We start from the raw sequence: 22080 nt of genomic DNA, 5'->3' as shown, positions 1-22080 counted from the left end.
GGGGTGATAAAAATTTCTATAATTGATAGCTATGATGAATGCACAACTCCAAGAATATACTCAAAATCATTTAATTGTACACTTCGAGTGGGCGGATTGTACGATATATGAATTCTATTTCTCCTCACCATCCTGTGAAAGAATTGAGACTTACTATACACAGAAAGGAGAGATCAAAACTTTATCCTATATTTACATTCCAGTAAACCTTACCTACATAAAGTCATATTTCCATGGTCTCCTGGTTTTACTGTATAATCATCTCTTAGTTATTTGCCCTAAATTCCTTCACCTACTTAAAGCTCTTCATTTTGTCAATATGTAGGCTTTGGCAAGGTATAAGGGATGTAGGAGGCCAAGATCTTCATTTATAGGATCTTAGAATCTTAGACTAGTTTGGTCACCATACAAATAGGGAAATGGAGTCCCACACTGAGGAAGACTCCAGCCCCAAATCACAAAATATATTAGAGCTGTGAGTGGTTCCTAGGACACATGATGACTGTGTTAAGTATCTGTCTACATGAAGTGCTAGGCAGCAGTAAGAGATTGACTATGGGACTGACAAGGCTTTAGGTACTGTGCATAAAGTTCTGGAAATAAATCACTGAGAAAATATGCTCACACCTGGGTGTTAGGGGATACGGTGGGAGAGAGGAATGCCCTATGCACTTACTTAAAGGAGACTGGTGCCCACTTCTGGAATGATGTTTGAGGGCACATGCTATGGTGTTAATACCCAGTCTAATGGCTCCCATTGAATCAAGGTGGAAGATGGTCTGCAACTTGGCTATTCAGTTGCCCACTTCTCTCCAACTAATATCTGCCTTATTTTCCTTCTTGTCAGTCTCTCTCCTCCATTCAGTATTCTGGGCTGTATAATCAACTTAGGTGTCTAATTACACAGCTATAACTTAATTGGTCCTAGCTGTTGGTTGCTATGGTGATGCAGCCAGGAGCTCTGTTCACTAAGATTAAGAGGAAACCTGAGGTGGGAGGAGACAACATGGGGCAGGGGTGAAGCTGAAATGAAAATACTTTAATAATTCCTCTTGGTGATTAAAATTCTATTTTAAACTCACATTACCTACTCTATCTCTATGAAATTAGAATCCTAATCAGGATAAAAGGCTTTTATTGGAGACAACTCTAGGGTAAAGATAAGATTTCACATACTTAGGACCCATGGTGGTCTCAGAGAGGGGCTTTGGAAAAGACACAGAGAAGGATGAAAAACAGGATCCTTGTTTTATAAGGGTCTTACTTTCAGTCAAGGTCAATTCAGACTTCAATGGCACCTTCCAATGTATTTTTGAGGCCCTTTTGCATAATTTTTTGGGAACTTTATTTGTAGATTAATTTTAGATCTATGGAAAAAAATCACAGATAACAGACCCCATATAGTCCATATCACTTTTTTATTATAAATCTCTTATTAGTATACTTTTTTACAATAATTGATGAAATATTGATATATTGTTATCAATTAAAGCTCATATTTTGAGATTTTCTTTATATTTATTTGATATATTTAATTTTTAATTGATAAAATGATTGATATATGTTGAAATGGCTAAATCAAGCTATTTAATGTATGTATTACCTTACACATTGTTTTTTCAATGGCAAGAATACTTTAAATCCACTCTCAGCAGTTTTTACATATGTAATGTATTATTATTAATAGTCACCATGATATACAATAGACCTCTTGAAATTATTCCTCCTGTATTACTGAAATTTTATATCCTTTGACCAACTATGAAATCAACATAAGTGTTCATCAATAAATGAATGGAAAAAGAAAATGTGGTATATATGCACAATGGAATACTATTCAACCTTAACAAAAAAGGAAATATTGTCATTTGTGATAACATAAAGTAACCTTTTTCTGTTCCACAATTAGATCATGTGCCTTTAAGTTCCTTGGACTGTGAAATTTCTCAGATTTTCCTTATCTTTGATAATCTTAGCAATTTTGAAGATTCCTGGTCAAGTGTTTTGTAGACTTTCCCACATCTGGTATTTTTCTGTTTTTCTCTTGAATATATGAGGACTGTGAGTTTGTGGATGGAGGACACAGAGGCAAAGTGCCACTCTGATAATACCATATCAAGGTTACTTAATATCGATATGATTTATCACTCTTGATGATGACCTTAACCAACAGGCTAACACAGTGTTTCTTAAATTTCTCCCAAAGTAAATCTTTTCCCTGTTTCTATACTGTACTCTTTGGAAGTAAGTCACCATGTATGGCCCATAATTAAGGATGAGGGAGTTATGCTCTTCTACTTACAGGCCCAGTATCCTTACAATTATTTAGACTTCTTCTGCATGGTAGATTTATCTCTTCCGATCAATCTACTTTTTAATTCAATAATTCACTTATTCCATTATGAATTCGTGAGTATTTATTTTATACTTTAGGTTATAATGCAATAATCTTTATATTCTTGCTCAAATCACTTGAGCTTTGGCAATTGTGAGCCCTTTAAGTTGGTTGCTGTGTCCCTTTGACATATCTCATCATTGTAGGATTTCATTCGGTTTGGGTTGGGTTAGGCTCTTTTCTTCCTGGCAATTTCTTATTTTCTCATACAACAGCATGGTCCACATTCATCTCATACATTTCCTAACCCAGTAGTTGAATTTGCCATTTCTTCAAGGAGCTCTTGTCCCTTTAAGTGAAGAATAGTATTAGAAACTAAGATCTAATGGCTAGGTGTGCTGATTACCACTGGCATAGCATTGCTTCTAGGTGCTGTAACTTGACAGAGCAAGGAAATACATACCTGTATACCAACTCCCCTATATGCAAATATCTGTAAACGTTGCTATATGTAACTATCTACATATAAATAAGCACAAAAATAGCAATTTATTCACAGAAAGAGCTAAATAAAGTGTTAATTATCATCATCATCATTTCATGGACCTATGATTTAAGTAGGTTATATACTTTGCTTATTTCTAATACAAATTGAAAACAAAAATAAAAACAAAATCCCAAATGAGGTTCTATGAATATTCCAAGAAAAAAACACTTGTGAATCTATCAGTTCTACAAGTGCCATCTAATACAATAGTAAGCTCTGAAGTTTCCCAGAGAGAAAAAAGAGGCCCAAGAGGACAGCTATAGCTATGGCTTGTTGATAAGCCTTGTCATGAGTAATCAGATTAAAGTAGCTTCTTTACTTCCTGAGTACTTCATGTTTATCAAAAGAAACTTCTACAACAGATTTCAGTAGAGACTCACCCACAATCACATGAATGGAAATAAAACATCTATTTTTCCCACTATCATCCATCCAGGCACTAGATCCCACAGGAAGCAAAATGCTGGAGTCTGCCTGAAGTACAATTATTAAAATTTCATAGGAAACCATTCAATATTCATCAGCGACTATATACTACATTAAATATCTGCTAGTTTTACAACATACAGTAAGTTTTTTCTCAGTTTTCTAGGAAAATATTGAGATTCAGAACTTTTAGATTTTAAAGTAATCCTAAATTCTCAAAAGGAGATTACTCAGCCAATAGAAATGAATAGTTTTATAATTCTCATTTGTGAATGAATTATCTTTATCAGGATTTTGCCAGTTTGGTCGGCCACTAGCCACAGGTGAATGTACCATTTGTATTATATCTTCTCTTTTTCAGTAGTAGACCATGGCATCTAATTGTTTTTTAACTGTCCACTGAACCACTGTACATGAGAATACACTGAACACTCTAATTGCTGTATCTGAAAATATGCAAATATTCTGACTAAGCCATTTCTCCAAGTAACAGATGTATCTAATACAACAAAGTCAGGGTCTAAAGCCAAGGATTAGGTAGAAATTCCTTCAAAATGATAACAAAAATCTAAATACCATCAAATACTGAAAAGACAGAAATTAGAAATCTCCACAGCAACAATACTTATTAGCCTGAGAAATAATCTCTGATACAAGGTCTTGTTAATATAATCAAATGGCATATAATTAAATGAGCTTATCCCTACAAAAAAAGGTGAGAGAGAGAGAGAGAGAGAGAGAGAGAGAGAGAGAGATGTTAATTATTGATAAAGCTAAAAAGCACAAACTTGACTTTAAGAGTACACTATTACTTTTCAGGCACTGAGAGAAATAAAACATGCCAAAGCATAAAAGTAAATGAAGACTTAGTTACTACTCCAGCACAAATAAAATCAGATGCTAACTGAACACTAGGGATTTAAAGGAAACCTTAGGTTTAAGTGCACTTTGTGAAGATGATAGGATAGCATATGCTTTTAAAACTACCCTAGGGCCTAGGGGTGTAGCCCAGTGATAAAGTGCTTGCCTGGCATGTATGAGGCCCTGGGTTCCATGCCCAATACCACCAAACAAACAAAACCTGCACTTTGCAAAAAAACAGGTTAAATATAAATTAACTTTTAAAAAACACCCAAGGACCTAGTAAGATTAAATGGCAATAATCACTAGGACCATTCATAAATATTCTGGTCCTCTTTCTCATTCTGGGTACATAGTGGGATTGTATACTAGAATTCTACCCCCATCCCTTGAAATTATGTGTGGTCATGCAACTTGCTTTGGTCAAAGAAATCTGGCAGTAATACCCTCTATCAGATCCTGGCAGAAGTTCCTACAGTAAGCGGGTACCTCATCACATTCTCTTTGTCTTTCTTCCCTTATAATTGTCAAGGCTCCAGAATAAGGGTTTCTCCATCAGTCTGGATTCTGGAGTGAAGAAGACACAGAGCAGACCCTCCACACAAACCTAAATGGACATGCAGTGAGAATGATAAATTAATCATTTTTATCTTTAACCTCCTAGAATTTGGGGATTGATTGTTACTGTAGCAACACAGTCTACACACAGAAAACACAAGAGAGAAGAGCAGGTGTGTTTTTTCTTTTTTAGTGGTTGAACCTAGAGTTGTTTTACCACTGAACTACATTCCCAGAACTTTTTACTTTTTATTTTTAGACAGGGTCTCACCTAGTTGCTGAGGGTCTTCCTAAGTTGCTGGGGCTGGCCTCAAACTTGCAATCCTCCTGTGTCAGCTTCCCAAGTCGCTAGAATTCCAAGCATGTGCCCCCCCAAAAGCATTTAAGATGATAGCAGAGATAAGGTACAAGTAAAAAACTATACTCAGCTATAAGTGCATTTATGCAACAAAAATAATAGAGAATGAGAGGGAATTCTGGAAACAATGTCAGAGCCCTTAAATGGTAAATATATAATAGCAAAAATTAAAAACTCAATAGAAATATTTAAAGATAAAGCTGAGGAAATTTCCAAGAAAGTGAAGCAAAATGGCAAAGAAATAAATAAAGAGAAAATGAAATTAGATCCAAGAAAACCAATATGTGAATAATGTGGATTCCAGGAAGAAAATAGAAAAACAAGGGGGTGAGGGGAGGGTTGGGGTGGTGGGGATGGGAAGGATGGTAGAATGAGTAGAATGAAACAGATATTATTACCCTATGCACATGTATAGTTATACTATTGGTGTGACTCAGTACTGTGTACAGCCAGAGGAATGAGAAGTTATACTCTATTTGTGTACAATGTGTCAAAATGCATTCTACTGTCATGAATAACCAATTAGAACAAATTTTTTAAATTTTTTTAAAAAAGAAAATAGAAAAATTATCAAAGAATCAACTCAAAATTTCCCAGAAATAAAGGGCATGAGTTTCTAGATTAAAAGGTTCTATTGAGTGGCCAAAACAATGAATGAATGAAACTCACTTTTTTTGTGTGCCAACACTGTGGATTGAACCCAGGGGCACTTTGCCACTGAACTACATTCCCAACCTTTTTTCAAAATTTACTTTTTAGATTTTGAGACAGGGTCTCTCTAAGTTGCTGATGCAGGTCTCAAACTTGCAATACTACTGCCTCAGCCTCCTAAGTTGCTGGTATTATTGGTGTGCACATTGTGCCTGGTTGGACCTACTTTTGAAAGAAGTGAGAATGAGTGAGAGTCACAGGAAATGAATTTTATGTTTTTATTAGTGCATTATAGTTATACATAATATTGGATTCATTTTGACATAGACATACATGCATGGAATATAATTTGCTCCATGTCAGTCCACAGTACTTCCTCTTTCCATCCCCTCCTCCCTACCCCTGTTATCCTTCCTGTACCCTACTACTCTTACTTAAATTTATTTATGCTTCTTTAAAAAAATAGTGCTTTATAGATAAACATAAAGATGAAATTTACTGTGGTATATTCATGTATGTATATAGCATAATTTGATCAATTTGATTCCATCATTCCTCCAGTTTCCTGTCCCTCCTCCCTCCCCCTACATCCCCTCCCTCTCCTCTCCTCATCTCCCTTTTAAATGTGTTTCCCTGAGTGTGGAGGTAGTGATCACACCGGCTCACCTTTAATACAATTCTGGGAGGTCCCCTCCAATCTTTGGTGTGTTTGGGTACCTACTAGCTTCCTGACGGGTCAGAGGAGATGGTCTCTAAGTATGACTTAGCAGCCCAGTTATTCCGTTAGAGCATGGACTGTTTGTGTACCTTTGTGCATCCAGCACTGTCAAATCCATTGTAGGCTACCCCATGTATATTTCAGAGTATACAAGGTACGGCAGTCTAAGGAAGAAGTATTACAGTCTATTTGATGTGGCACTAGATGGCCTGTTGCGGGGAAACTAGGTCTGCTGCCCTCCCTGGAGTGCACAGGTCACAGGTCAGTGGGCTTGTATCTGAACTCACTATTTGGTGGCTAGTGTCTGTGAGTTGCTCCTCTGGAAGCCCCTTTGTGGGGTATAGTGTCATTGTGTATGCAAGAGATTCTCTCCTGGCTTCTTGGAGTTATCCTTAGGAATTGCCTTCTGTGGGTCTGTGCATCTGAGTGAGAATTAAATTAATGAAACTCTCAGACTAGCAGCTGTGGATCTTCCTAGAGGTGCTGGGGCACAGAAGCTACTTCCCCCGTTGCTATGGATTTCTCGCCAGTGGATTTTTTGTTTGTCAGCCCAGGGCCCATGCCTGCATGCTTAGAGGGTGCTGTGATGCATCTGCTAACTGTTTCTATTGTGTGCGGGGGTCACAGGATGCAGGGTTCAGGGCTATGATGCTGACTGCTATGGAAAGCTGTGCACCTGCTCCCCTCCACAGGGCCTTTTTTAAAGTGGCATAGAGTTGGTGGCTGTCTGCAAGCGTGGGACTTGTGATTTCAGGCTCTCCGTGAGTGTTCTGTGTTGCAGAAGCCTCCAGCCTGTCTGATGTAGATCACTGGGGTACTGTCCCTGTGACTGGGATGGAGAGTCTGTTGGCCTGCCTGTCTGAATTCCTTCTGCCCACAGTTATGAATTGCAGGTACCTGCTCCCCTCTGCTGGGACTTCTTCAGGGTAGTGCTATCTAAGCATTTGGTAGCTGGCTGCAACTGTGAGACCTGTGGGTATAGGATCTCTGTGGGTCATCTTTGGCACAGAAGCTTCTACCTTGGCTGATGCAGCTCACTGTGGTTTTACCCATCGCTGTGATGGGGATAGGAAGTCAGTTGGTCTGCTATTCCCTGAGCTTTTGCTGAGGCTGTGTGGAGCACTGGGTTGGAGATAGCATTGCCCAGGAGTGATTAGCTCTGGGGTCAACTCCACCCCACTCCCCTAGACAGATTACTCTCTAGACAGATTACTGAGATAACCTATTTCAGAGGCATTCCCTTTGGAATCCCTTCTCCCCAATACAGGTGGGGAGAAGCTGTATTGATCTAATTTCTTCTAGGAAGGCTGGCTAGCTGTGGACTCTACAAAATGGCTCCCCTGCCAGATGCAGCTTTCAGTTCACAGTTTGGGTTGAACTGAATGATATCCTTCACTAACTTTGCTGCTCCTGTCCCGTTTTAATTTGGTCTGCTTTTCTTTCTAGCTGTTGTTAAGGAAGTGAGTTTATATGCTTTTTTTTCTCCCTCATTCTCTCTTTATTACCCTCCCTGCTAACCCCTAACAGAGGTCAAGGAATTCTGTCCTTATTTTCTGCTGCAGTAACCAAACTCCGAGTCCCACCAAGTCTCAAACTGTCCAATATTGAGTCACCCACCTCTCTGATGAACTGTTCTTTCACTGCTTCCTTCTGGGCTGTGGATAGCTTGAGGGTTGCTGTCTAGATCTACTCTGCCATCTTCATCTCCATGAATGATTTTTTTAAAAAACAGCAAGAGATTTATACTCCATTATAAGGATTTTGCTTTTATTCTAAGATAAGTGAGAAGTTATTGTGGAAGATGTAGAAGAGTTTGTTTAATGCAATGTGGGTCAATCTGTTGCATTTGCCAATATTAACTTTTTTCCCTCATAACTCCACCAACATTCAATGACAGATACAATAAAGCATCAGCATCGAGAAAATGTGAAGAACTTCTACAAACCACTAATAAAAAGACAAATAACCCAATAGAAAATGGGAAGAACTTGAAAAAATATTTCACAGAAGAAGAAACACATAAGGCCTGTAAAATATGGAATGAAACTCTCCTTCTTAGTGGTCTGAGAAAAGCAAATCGTGATTAAAATGATATGCCATTTTGCATACATTTAACAAAAACTAATGTGATAATACCAAGTGTAGGAGAGGACGTGGGTCACTGGTAGGACTATAAATTTATACAAAACTTTTTGAAAACAATTTGACATTATTTTTCAGAATTGAAAATTCTCATATATATAAACAAGCAATCCCTCTTCTATACATATAGTCATAAGAAATCTTTGAACATATAGGGAAGGAGTCAATAATAAGCAAATATATATATGTATATATATATATATATACATATATATATATGCTATTTGTAAAAGTCAAAATTTTAAAATAAATTCCTGAGAACAGAAAAATTCATAAACAAAATGTGGTGAATTCACACAATGGAATATTATACAACAGTTTAAAGGCACGAAGAACTACATGCAGCAACACAGATTGGTAATAGTAAAACAACGCTATGTGAGAAAACCAAGTCCTGGAAAAATATATACAATATTCTTTTTTAAGTGAATTACTTAAGTTCAAAACACATGCAAAATTATACAACATGAATTTTAAGCTTAGAAACTTAAAAAAAGAATAGTAATCAGAAAATTCATGACAATAGTTAGTTCTTGGGATGAAGCAAAGAGATAGAATGGGGGGACAACATATAGTAAATGTTCAAGTTACTGAGTAGTTGAGGTATATCTCAACTTGAGGAAGAAAATAGAAAAAAGCCTCCACTGGTATTCAAGAATTGGTTTGATACTTGTTGGAAGCTTTCCAGGTAGTCACAGCAAAGTCTTGTTATTCTCCTGGTGGACATAAACAATCTCATAAAATACCAACATCAGACGAGGTCATTCTGAGACTATTAAAAAGTGAGATAAAACATGACTATTCTTTAAATTTGTCTAAGCACAAACAAAAACAATGCCATTTTGCAATCTACAAAATACCAAAATGTCTTCTTCTCAGTTAGAATAAGTGACTCCTACTCTTTAACAATTACAATATTAGCCTCACACTACATATCCCTCCCTTTAGATAAGAGTTATTAAGATACTCAATCATAAAATAATCTCCATTTCCTAATAGCATCAAATCCAGAGTCTTTCTTCCTTAAACCCACACCCAATTACCTAACACAAGCCCACATCCTGTCATAAGGCCTCTCAAATATCTGCTAAATGAGACAACATCTCCCATGTTGCAATGAGTAACAAACTCAACATGTTCAACTATAGATGTGTTCCTGGTGTCCTCTGGCTAAAGGATACTGACTAATTACTAAATTAAAATATTCTAAAAGCCAGGCATGGTGGTACTCACCTGTAGTTCCAGTTACTTGGGAGGCTGAGGCAGGAGGATGGATTGAGGCCAGAAGTTTGAGATTAGCCTGGGCAACATAGTAAGACTGTCCCAAAAAACAAAAAAATGTGTGGAGTCACTGGGAGTGTAGCTCAGCAGTAGAATCTGTGCTTGATATGGCCCTGGGTTCTATCCTCAGCACACAAAAACAAAAGCAGTTGTGGAACTCGGGAAAAATTGGAGACCCTAGGCTAAAACCTTATTGAGTTATTTATCTCTATCTGATTTTTCTATTTTTCTAACTAAAAATTCTCTCCCTTTAACATTCTGTGTGAGGTTTTCCCATGTGTACTGGGTAAACAGGAGAAAGACTAGGGCCCTGAAGGTGAGGCATGAAGGGGTCTAGCTACAAATTCAGTCTATTAGGGAAAAAAGACAAAGAAGGAACCAATTATAAGAGCAGCAGCACCACCAAGAATATCAACTGTCCTTGATGACTCAACCTCATGACTCATGGAATGGCTTTAGGTCTTGGAAAGACTTTGTGGTGGACCAAGCCATTACTTTAATGAACTAACCCTTCTCTGTCCTCTTATCCAACATCTCCAACTTCAGGAAATTATTTCTGAGTATGATTAGAAGAGAAGCAAGCTGCATTGTTCACTTAGGGGGTTGAGGAAAAAAAGATGGCAGTACAGGACTTCTATCAATTTGAACATCAATTTTTTTGTCTTCTGTTTTCAAGGTTGTCTTTCTTTTCTTACTCATTCTTTTTATTATTTGAGCTTTATAGTTATACATAGTAGTTGGATTCATCCCGATAAACTTACACATGCATGTAATTTGATTTCAGTTCATCATCCCGCCTTTTCCCTCTCCCTCTTCCCTAACATCCTCCCTCCCCTCCCCTGTTCTCCTTCCTCTACTCTACTAGATTTCCTTATGCCCATCTATTTATTTCAATGTTGTCTTATGAGGTTCACTAAGTAAAAGGAGAAAGGGGGAATCTGTTTAGTTTTTTTTTTTTTTTTCTTTAATGTGGTGCTGGGAATAGAACCCAGTGTCTCACGCATGCTAGGCAAGCACTCTATCACTGAGCCATAACCCCAGCCCCAGAAAGGGGGATCTGAAGACAAAGCATGAAAAGTTGTGGGCACAAAGGGGCATAGCTTCAAATTTAAAAAAATCATGTATATTTGTTCACTTTTATCACACATATGCTCAATAATAAAACAAAGCAGAGAAAATCAACAGTGTTCCTATGTAAGAATGACAAGCAAATTTGAGAAGTGTCTTAGTTTGCTAGGCCTGTCATAGCAAAATACCAGAGGTTGGGTTGATTAAACAACAGAATTTTATTTGCTCACAGTTCTGGAGGACAGAAATTTGAGATCCAGGTGTTGGCAGGTTTGGTTTTTTCTGAGTCCTCTCTTTATGGCTTGCAGATGTCCACTTTGCAACTGTGCCCAAACATGGTCATTCCTCTATACACAAGCATGTCTGTATTCTAATCTCCTATTCTTATAAGGACACAGTTCTCTATTCTTTTTTGTTTAATTAAATTTAAAATTTTTAGGTATTCTTTTGAAAGCAGAAATGAACAAGGATAGAAAGAACTAGGAGGAGAGAAGTGGGATGAAATGGTATGGGAATTGGACAGTGATTGTGAATTTTTCCCCCTTTAAAAAATGAACCATTAAAGAGTGATTGTGTGTTGGCTCAGTGAAGGATGGGTCAAAATTAAAAGGTCTGGGAGAAGCAGAGAAAACTAAATTTAGTCAAATCAAGGAAGCAAGTATATTGTCCTGATTTGTCAGTGATTACAGTTTAGTTAATTACTTGGGAGGCAGAGTGGGAATTTGGAGGGTCTGTGCCTTTAGGTAAACAAGGAGGTCTTATCTAACACACAGGGGGAGGGTGATTCTTTGCAACGTTTCCTAGAAAACAAAAAAGTGAGAGTATTTCTTAATTGGTCCTGTTATCCAGGAGCACAATGCTCAGGTAAAATTAAACATTGTAAGTCCCTGCTTTAATTCAACATGAGTGATATTCATTGCCAGGCAATTTGAGGTCTCCAAGCATTTCACCAGACTTCCTTAGCAGTGTACAGCTTGTTCAGGGAGCAATCCAGCCCCCATGCACTGTCTGCTGCAGTGACATGTTCTTTGAGGTAAGGTATATCAAGTCACTGGTAAAATGATGGACTAGGGAAATGAGAGAGACTTAATACAAGGAGATTGAATAAAGAGCTTGTTTTAATAATCTAGATGGAAAAGATAATAACAGGTGACATTTACTTAACACTTACTTTGTACCAGGCGCCACCATCATATATTGCACCCTGTTCTAATTATATTCAAAGTATAACTTCTGAAGATGGGGAGATTAGTAAGGAGGAGCAGGAGTTTGGGGCTGATCATTTAAAGCACCTGCCTGAACCTCTGTAAGTCTTTGAAGACCTAAAACCTCTCTATGAATTCTGAGGTTATTTTCACGGACAGTTGGTTTCCTGATGCTGCTGCTACTCTCACAATTCAATCTTTGGTTAACTTTCTTCTTTCTCAATTCAGAGTCCTGTTTTTAAATTCTTTTCTTAGATGTGTTTTTTTGTTTGTTTGTTTATTTTTAACAGCTTTATTGGGGTATAATTTACATATCATAAAATCCTCCCACTTTAAATGTACAATAACATTTTTAATACACTTGTGAACTTGTTCAACTATCAACACCATCTAAATTTAAAACATTTCCATTATCCCAGAAAGATCCCTAGTGCTCATTGTCATCCACTCCATATTCTCATTGCCAGCCCTGGGCAATCATATGATGCTTCTATTGTCTCTATAGATTGGCCTCTTCTGGATTTCTTGGAGGTCCATGTTGGCCTCCATTTCAGTGCTCCTACCTCAGACTCCCAAGCACCTGGGACTACAGGCATGCTCCACCATGCCTGCTCTTCTGGTTTTTGGGGTTTTTTGGGGGGGAGGGGCGGTGCCAGGGATTGGACTCTGGGGTGCTTAACCACTGAGCCACATTCCCCAGCCTTTTTATTTTTTGAGACAGGTTCTTGCTAAGTTGCTTAGGGCCTTACTAAATTGCTGAGGCTTACTGTGAACTTGTGATCCTCCTGCCTCAGCCTTCCAAGCTGCTGGGATTAGTCTTCTGGATATTTTTTAATGTAATGACACAATATGTGATCTTTATTGTCTGACTTAACAGATGCCTGTTTGATTTGGAGCTAAAACTCTCCTGTGCCTCACTCTCAGTACCTCAGTCTTTCTCCAGTTATCTAGTATACATAAGCTCCATAAATCATTCTTAAATTAGAACATAAAAGGGAGAGGGACTTTATTCAACTTGTATTAGTTTCTATGTGTTCTTTCCCACATATATTATATGAATACCCAAATATATACACATGTGTGTGTTTGGCCTCCCGCATTTTACTAATATTAAATGAAGAACATAAAGATCTTCATTTGAACAGTTTTTCTCTAATATATTATATTGTAAACAAAAATCCTGCAATGAATAACCTTAGACATATATCATTTTGAAAATGCATATACATCTAGAGAATATTCTATTAGTGGAAATGTTAGTCCAAGAGAATATGCATTTGTAATTTTGAAAGAAATTGCCAAATTTTCTACTACACTCAAATCAAACTTTTAGACCTGTGACAATTTGATTCATTAAATATAACAGTTAAATAAATTCAGTGTGCATATTGCTTGGCACATAGTAGTTACTCAACAAATATTTAATAAACTTTTAAAATTTTTTGACTCTTACCAATATTAGCTTGAGAAATTTTGTCCAACTTATACTCTTTCATCAACATATGAGTGTCCATTTCCACCAGTTTCACAGTCATCATCACATTTTTTTAATTTAAAAAATCATTTTAAATTTTAAGTTGTAATAATTTTGATTTTAATTTTAGCGAATGATTATTTTCATTCAGAAAACAATTTACCTGAACAGTAAATATAAAGTTCATCTTTGAATTCCCTACTTTCCCCCCTAATCACTTTCAACTCCCATAACATTACCTCTATTCTTCCCTTCTCCACCAGATGCCTAGGCTTTCTATATGCTCTTTTTTTCCTATCAAAATGTCATTAATACATCTATTTTTTATTAGTTCTTTTTAGTTATGCATGACAGTAGAATGTATTTTGACATATCATATATAAATGGAATATAACTTCCCATTTTTGTGGTTGTACATGAAGTGGAGTTAACACTGGTGATGTACTCATACATGAACATAGGAAAGCTATGTCTGATTCGTTCCACTGTCTTTCCTATTTCTATCCCACATGTACCTTTTGTACCTTTGTACCTTCTGGCAGAAAGAAATATCTATCTTGATAAGAGTAATTTTCTCCAAAATGTGATGAACATAAGGTTTTCCCTGCGTTGAGATTTGCTCTCAATATTAGGGCATAGTTTTTCACCTTTAAAAGTATAATTACTAAGAATGAAACTATTAAATATAATCTAGGATAGGATGCAAAGAAAGAACCATGTACATAAATCTAAATTGCTATGGTATTTGATAAAATGGTCAAAATCTTTTACTCAGTCATTCCACACTGGGGTAAGAATCAGAAATGCAAAAGATGTTTATACTCAAAAACTCTTTACAGCATAGTTTCTAATAGTGAAATTGAGGGGATTTTAATATTCATAGCAATGGAATATGTGATTAAACAATGAATTATTATACAGCACAAAAGATGCCCTTTGAAAATGGCTTTAGTGGCATGTGTAATATAAAACTAAATAATATGTGTAAAATATAGATTACTGTATGATACCAATGAAATAAAAATGTGCAATACTAGCATAGAAAAATGGTTGGGAAAATACATCAAAAGTTTGATAATAAGGAATATGAATGCTACTTCATTTTATAAAATCACTTTAAGTGTAGGGCTAATTCAATGTAGTGCTTTCAAAATAAATATAAGAGCTAGTGATACCACAAAAATGTTTCATAATAGTTGTGGGTTGAGAGAGTATACATTGTTGTCCTATTAAATTTTCCTCTACCTACCAAATTGTCAACAGTGATCACTACTAATTTTTAAAATCATAAACTAAAGCTATTTTTTAAATATACACAAGAATTACTAATGGCATGGGAAAATATCACCATACAGTTATATTTAAAAGCAGGATACAAAGAAACTTATGTTAAATGTGAAAACTACAACTAACTAAACAGATGAGGGAGACCTAGTAAAAATGTATCTAAACATTAAAGTTGTTGTCTCTGATATTATCAATGTGAATGTTTAAAAATCTCTCTCCTAAGTTCATTTGAATCTCAACTGTATGAACATATTATTTTTATAATGAGAAAAAGGTGAAGGCTACAAAATTGAATCCCAATATAAATAGAGGGTAAAAAATATGAAAATCATTTAAAAAGAGAAATGCTTTGAAACACAAAAAATATGTTTAGCCTCTCTAATTATCAAAGAAATGAAAATTAAAACGATGCCAAGATACTAGTTTTCACCTGTCACACTGATAAACAATTATTTTAAAGATCCTAATCAATGCTGGAAGGTTGCAGAAAGGCCTTTTATATCTACTCTCCTTGGAAACCTTTTTTCTGCAAATCTGGAGAGGAAGGAAGCCTGAACCAGTCTACAGTTCTAGTTTGTAGAACTCTTCCGCCATCTTCAGGAAGTTAATGGAATTAATAATGTGTTTTGGTTCTTTTTTGTTGTTGTTTGTTTCTCATTTTGTTTTAGTTGACATATCCATAGAGATGAAAGCCTTTGTGAACTTTGTGAATTTTGTAAACCTAGTGACTGAACAACTTATAATTCAGGTGATAGATCCTTAGGAAAGAGCTAGATTTTTAAGTGAAAGTGAAGAAGAGAGATCATTGTATAAAAGGTGAAGATGTAGAAGAGTTTGTTTAATGCAATGTGGGCCAATCTGTTGCACTTGCCAATAATTACTCTTTTTTTCTTATACTCTACCAACAGTTCAGTGGCTGATATAAAAGACCTTACAATCAATAGTGGCTCAGGAAAGCAAGAAGGGAGTTTCACTAATGGAAGAAAAGTTCAGAATTCAACAGTTCAATGCATTACAATAGTAGAGGTATTGAATAACAGTCACAAAATTGTGGAATAGAAAGCTCCAGGCCCTCTTCACTCACAGATACATAAAAAGCAAAACAAAAACCAAAACAACCCCCCACAAAAAAAAATAAGCAGAAACTATTTGAACCAACTTTTCCAGAATCTGGAAAAGAGTTAAAGGTTAACAGCAACCAAGCAAATACTCAATCCAAAAAAAAGCCACCTTCATAAAAATAGGATGGTTTTGTGGTGTCTTACTTGCCCTTGATCCATGTTCTTCCCAGTGAAGTGGTTGGCAGATTTGGTCTTGAAGAGGCAACACCAGTTCTTAATTCACTCCCTTAAACAAAAAGAAGCAGAGCGCACATTATTTTCAAGTTGCTGTGTACACCTCTTCAATCCTGTATGTGGGATAGTAAAATGATTGATGCAAGGCACTCATCCTTGCCTCGTGTGGACCCAAGAAGGGGAAAGTAGCAGGTACTACTTGTAGAGCTGTAAGGAAAGTAGAGAACGTCAGTCCTCTGGGACAAGAAATTATGGGTGGAGACAGAAAAGACTATCTAAGACATGTTAGAAAAGCTGATGTAAGACTCCGTGGAAAATCAGGACACTCAAAAGACACCACGTATGTTGGAATTTACAAAAACACAAGCATGATGAGGAAGGATGTATTCTCAGAAATCACATTAGAAGGGTTCAAGTTTTCATCTTAGGCTGACATTTATCTTCAGAGCAAGTTCAGGTAAGTTTTGAAGGATTGTCCTGACACAGAGCCTATCTGCAAAGATTTGGAGAGCTCCTAACATTCAAGGAAATCTCTGTCAAAACATTAGCTGAACATGAGCTAAAGGAACAAAGACACCAATGGATATACAAGGAATAATCTTTGTAAGTTCAAAAAAGTTCTAAAACAAACATATTACTATAGCCTTAACCAATAATAATAATAATAACAAAAGTTAACCTATGGAAGATACAGAATGATTTCCAAAGATATGGTATAGTAATTAAATGCTCAATTTTCTTTTTTTAATTTATTTATTTTGATTCATTGTAAACAAATGGAATACAACTTGTTTCTCTGGTTGTACATGAAGTAGAGGCATACCATTTGTGTAAACATACATGTATATAGGGTAATGATATTTGTCTCATTCTGTTATTTTTCCTATCCCCACCCCTCCCACCCCTCTTTTTCCTCTATACACTCCATCCTTCCTCCATTCTTGCCTCCTTCCAATCCCCCATTATGTATCATCATCTGCTTAGCAAAGAGATCATTCAGCCTTTGGATTTGTGGAATTGGCTTATCTCAGCACGATATTCTCCAACTTCATCCATTTGCCTGCAAACATCATAATTTTATTCTTATTTATGGCTGAATAATATTCCATTGTATATATATACTACAGTTTCTTTATCCATTAATCTATTGAAGGGCATCTATGTTGGTTCCACAATCTGGCTATTGTGAATTGAGCAGCTATGAACATTGATGTGGCTGCATCACTGTAGTTTGCTGATTTTAAGTCCTTTAGGTATAGGCCAAGGAGTGGGATAGCTGGGTCAAATGGTGGTTCCATTCCAAGTTCTCTAAGGAATTTCCACACTGCTTTCCAGAGTGGCTGCACTAATTTGCAACCCCACCAGTAAGGTATGAGTTTACCTTTTTCCCAACATCTTCGCCAACACCTATTGTTCCTTGTATTCTCGATAATCGCCATTCTAATTGGGGTGAGATGGAATCTTAGGGTAGTTTTGATTTGCATTTCTCTTATTACTAGAGATGTTGAACATTTTTCCATATGTTTGTTGATTGCTTGTAGATCTTCTTCTGTGAAGTGTCTATTCATTTCCTTAGCCCATTTGTTGACTGGACTGTTTGAATTCTTGGAGTAGAGTTTTTTGAGTTCTTTATAGATTCTGGAGATTAGTGCTCTATCTGAAGTATGTGTGGCAAAGATTTTCTCCCACTCTATAGGCTCTCTCTTCACATTGCTGATAGTTTCCTTTGCTGAGAAAAATCTTTACAGTTTAAATCTATCCCAATTATTGATTCCTGCTTTTATTTCTTATTCTTTGGAAGTCCTGTTAAGGAAGTCTGATGCTAAGCCGCATGATGAAGATTCAGACCTACTATTTCTTCTATAAGGTGAAGGGTCTTTGGTCTGATTCCAAGGTCCTTGATCCATTTTGAGTTGAGTTTTGTGCAGCGTGAGAGATAGGGGTTGTTTCATTCTGCTGCATATGGATTTCCAGTTTTCCCAACACCATTTGTTGAAGAGGCTATCTTTTCTCCATTGTATGTTTTTGGTACCTTTGTCTAGTATGAGAAAACTGTATTTATTTGGGTTTGTGCCCGTGTCCTCTATACCATATCATTGATCTACCTGTCTATTTTGGTGCCAATACCATACCGTTTTTGTGACTATCGCTCTATATTGCAGTTGAAGTTCTGGTATTGCGATACCCCCTACTTCAATCTTCCTGCTAAGGATTGCTTTTAGCTATTCTGGATCTCTTATTTTTCCAAATGAATTTCATGATTGCTTGCTCTATTTCTGTGAGGTACATCATTGGAATTTTAACTGGAATTGCATTGAATTTGTATAGCACTTTTGATAGTATAGCCATTTTGACAATATTAATTCTGCCTATCCAAGAACATGGGAAATCTTTCCATCTTCTAAGGTTTTCTGTAATTTCCTTAGTGTTCTGTAGTTCTCATTGTAGAGGTCTTTCACCCCTTTTGTTAGATTGATTCCCAAGTGTTTTATTTTATTCGAGGCTATTGTGAATGGGGTAGTTTTCCGAACTTCTCTTTCCGAGAATTCATCACTTATGAATACAAATGCATTAGATTTATGAGCATTGATTTTACATCCTGCTACTTTACTGAATTCATTTATGAGTTCTGGAAGTTTTCTGGTGGAATTTTCTGGCTCTAATAAATATAGAATCATGTCATCAACAAATAGGGATAGTTTGAGTTCTTCTTTTCCTATTTGTATCACTTTAATTTCTTTGGACTGTCTAATTGCTCTGAGTTCCAACGACAATGTTGAATGGAAGAGGTGAAAGAGGGCATCCATTTCTTGTTCCAGTTTTTAAGGGGAATTTTTTCAGTTTTTTACCATTTAGAATGATATTGCACGTGTACTTAGCATAGATAGCCTTTACAATGTTGAGGAATGTTCCTTCTATCCCTATTTTTTCTACTGTTTTGAGCATGAAGGGATGCTGTATTTTATCAAATGCTTTTTCTGCATCTGTGGAAATAATCATGTGATTCTTCACTTTAAATTTGCTGATATGGTGAATTACATTTATTGATTTCTGGATGTTGAACCAACCTTGCATCCCTGGGTTGCACTTGATTGTGGTGCACTATCTTCTAAATATGTTTTTGTATGTGATTTGCTAAAATTTTATTGCTAAAATTTTTGTTCATTAGGGATATTGGTCTGAAATTTTCTTTCCTCAATATGTCTCTGTCTGGTTTTGGTATCAGGGTGATATTAGCATCATAGAATGGATTTGGAAGGGTTCCCTCCTCTTCTATTTCATGGAATACTTTGAGGAGTATTGGAATGAGCTCTTCTTTGAAGTTCTTGTAGAACTTGGCTGAGAATCCATCAGCTCCTGAACTTTTCTTTGTTGGTAGGCTTTTGATGACTTCTTCTATATCATTGCTTGAAATTGATCTATTTAAATTGTGTATGTCCTCCTGATTCGGGTTGGGTGGATCATATGTCTCTAGAAACCTGTTGACGTCTTCAAGATTTTCTGTTTTGCTGGAGTATAGATTTTCGAAATACCTAATTATGTTTTGTATTTCACTTGTGTCTGTTGTGATATTTCCTTGTTCATTCCAAATTTTAGTAATTTGAGTTCTCTTTCTTCTTCTCTTTGTTAGCATGGCTAAGTGTTTATCAATTTTGTTTTTGGTTTTTTTTTTTTTTCAAAGAACTGACTATCTATTTTGTCAATATTTTTGACCGTTTCTTATGTTTCATTTTCATTGATTTCACCTCTGATTTTAACTATTTCCTGTCTTCTACTACTTTTGGTGCTGCTCTGTTCTTCTTTTTCTAGGGCTTTGAGCTGTAGTGTTAGGTCATTTGTTTGTTGATTTTTTTCTTCTTTTATTGAATGCACTCCATGAAATAAATTTCCCTCTAAGTACTGCTTTCATAGTGTCTCAGAGATTTTGATATGATGTGTCTTCGTTTTCATTTACTTCTAAGAATTTTTTTATTTCCCTCCTGATGTCTTCTGTTATCCATTCATCATACAATAGCGTATTATTTAATCTCCAGGTTTTGGAGTAGTTTCTGTTTTTCATTCTGCATTTATTTCTAATTTGATTCCATTATGATCTGATAGAATACAAGGTAGTATCTCTATCTTTTTGTACTTTCTAACATTAGCTTTGTGGCAGAATATGGTCTATTTTAGAGAAGGATCCACGTGCTGCTGAGAAGAAAATGTATCCGCTCATTGTTGGATGGAATATTCTATATATGTCCATTAAGTCTAAATTATTGATTGTGTTATTGAGATCTATGGATTCTTTGTTCAATTTTTTTGGAAGATCTGTCCATTGGTGAGAGAGATGTGTTAAAGTCACCTAGTATTATTGTGTTGTGGTCTATTTGATTCCTGGAATTGAGAAGGATTTGTTTGATGTACATGGATGAGCCAATGTTCGGGGCATAGATATTTATGATTGTTATGTCTTGCTGATTTATGCTTCCCTTAAGCAGTATGAAATGTCCTTCTTTATCCCTTCTGACTAACTTTGGCTTGAAGTCCACATTATCTGATATGAGGATGTATACCCCGCTTTTTTCTGTGTCCATGTGCATGGTATGTTTTTTTCCCATCCTTTCACCTTTAATCTGTGGGTATCTCTTTCTATGAGCTGAGTCTCTTGAAGGCAGCATATTGTTGGGTCTGTCTTTTTAATACAATCTGCCAGTCTATGTCTTTTGATTGGTGAATTCAGGCCATTAACATTCAGGGTAATTATTGAGATATGATTTGTTTTCCCAGTCATTTTGGCTTATTTTTTGTTTTTAATATGACTTCGTTTCTCTTTATTTGACTATTTCTTTAGGGTAGTTCTTCCCTTTGCTGATTTGCATCTTCGTTTTTCATTTCTTCCTCATGGAATATTTTGCTGAGAATGTTCTGTAATGCTGGTTTCCTTTTAGTAATTCCTTTAGCTTTTGTTTATCATGGAAGGATTTTATTTCTTCATCAAATCTGAAGGTAAGTTTTGTTGGGTATATGATTCTTGGCTGGCATCTGTTTTCTTTCAGAGTTTGAAAAATGTTGTTCCAGGCCCTTCTAGCTTTTAGGGTCTGGGTTGAAAAATCTACTGATATCTGTATTGGTTTCCCCTGAATGTAATTTGATTTTTTTTCTCTTGTAGCCTTTTACATTCTATCTTTATTTCATATGTTAGTTATTTTCATTAAAATGTGCCTTGGTGTGGGTCTGTTGTAGTTTTGTAAATTTGGTGTCCTATATGCCCCTTGTACTTGATTTTCCATTTCATTCTTCAGATTTGGGAAATTTTCTGATATTATTTCATTAAATAGATTGTTCATTCCTTTGGTTTGTTTCTCTAGGCCTTCCTCAATCCCAATAATTCTTAAATTTGGCCTTTTCATGATATCCCATAATTCTTGTAGATTCTGTTCATGACTTCTTACCATCTTCTCTGTTTGGTCAACTTTATTTTCAAGATTAAGTATTTTATCTTCAATGTCTGAGGTTCTGTCTTTCAGGTGTTCTATCCTATTGGTTATGCTTTCTATGGAGTTTTTACTTTGGTTTATTGTTTCCTTCATTTCAATAATTTCTGATTTTTTTTTCAGAATATCTCTTTATTCAAATGATCCCGTATTTGCTCTTTTAACTGTTGATTGGTACGATCATTCAATGCCTGCATTTGCTCTCTTATCTCATCATTTTCTTCTCTGATCATTTTAATTATGTACATTCTGAACTTCCTTTCTGACATTTCTTCTGCCATGCTGTCATTGGATTCTAGCATGTGGACTTGTTTGGGACATTTTCCTCCCTTGTTTTCTCATATTGCTCAGGTATCTTCCCCTCTAAGAGTGAAAATCTGAGGTATTGCAGTTTCCC

At 36.1% G+C, this 22080-nt stretch overlaps 1 protein-coding gene across 2 annotated transcripts in view; it reads left to right on the top strand.

Annotated features, from left to right (window-relative positions):
• The window catches only part of LOC306650790 (uncharacterized protein), a 388837-nt gene that overhangs the window by 187400 nt on the left and 179357 nt on the right, over positions 1–22080 (top strand). The gene's annotated exons all lie outside the window — the stretch shown is intronic.

This window comes from Sciurus vulgaris, assembly GCF_902686455.1.
Source record: "Sciurus vulgaris genome assembly, chromosome: X".
NCBI lineage: Eukaryota > Metazoa > Chordata > Mammalia > Rodentia > Sciuridae > Sciurus > Sciurus vulgaris.
Note: the sequence above shows the minus strand (reverse complement) of the source record. Positions and strands in the feature narration are given on the sequence as shown.